Genomic DNA, 448 nt, shown 5'->3' on the forward strand with positions numbered 1-448 from the left:
TGAATTTTAAGCTGCCAGGTCTGGGACTTGAACTGCAGTTGACTATGTGGGAATCCAGCAGGTAACCATTATACCATCTGCTGGTTCCGCTCTTTGCTTTTTTTTCACAGGTTATCTATCCAAGAACCAGGTGACCAGCACCTATCTCCTTTTCCAAGGGTTGGCAGGCTCTCACCTACTCCCTGGAGATAAAGATCAAAGAGATATATATGGGATCAGCAGTTAGTGTAATGGCTATGTTGCTGAACTCCCATGTAGCTGACCGCGTTCGAGTCCCGGACCTGGTGGCTTAAACTCACGCCAGGCGCGTATGTGTGCGAGCCTAAGATCCCGAGAGGAGAATGGAGAAGGGATTGCCACGTGGCCATTCCCCCCGGGGGTGATTTCTCACTTTCTATCTCTCTTTCTCTTTCTGGCAAGGGCAGGCGCCCTATAGAACAAACTTGTT

General features: G+C 49.6%; 1 protein-coding gene across 2 annotated transcripts in view; it reads right to left on the minus strand.

The window, feature by feature from the left end:
* Positions 1-448, minus strand: part of LOC102467827 (non-lysosomal glucosylceramidase) — a 28,044-nt gene that overhangs the window by 24,836 nt on the left and 2,760 nt on the right. The gene's annotated exons all lie outside the window — the stretch shown is intronic.

This window comes from Tupaia chinensis, unplaced genomic scaffold (genome assembly GCF_000334495.1).
Source record: "Tupaia chinensis unplaced genomic scaffold, TupChi_1.0 Scaffold000093_1, whole genome shotgun sequence".
Taxonomy (NCBI): domain Eukaryota; kingdom Metazoa; phylum Chordata; class Mammalia; order Scandentia; family Tupaiidae; genus Tupaia; species Tupaia belangeri.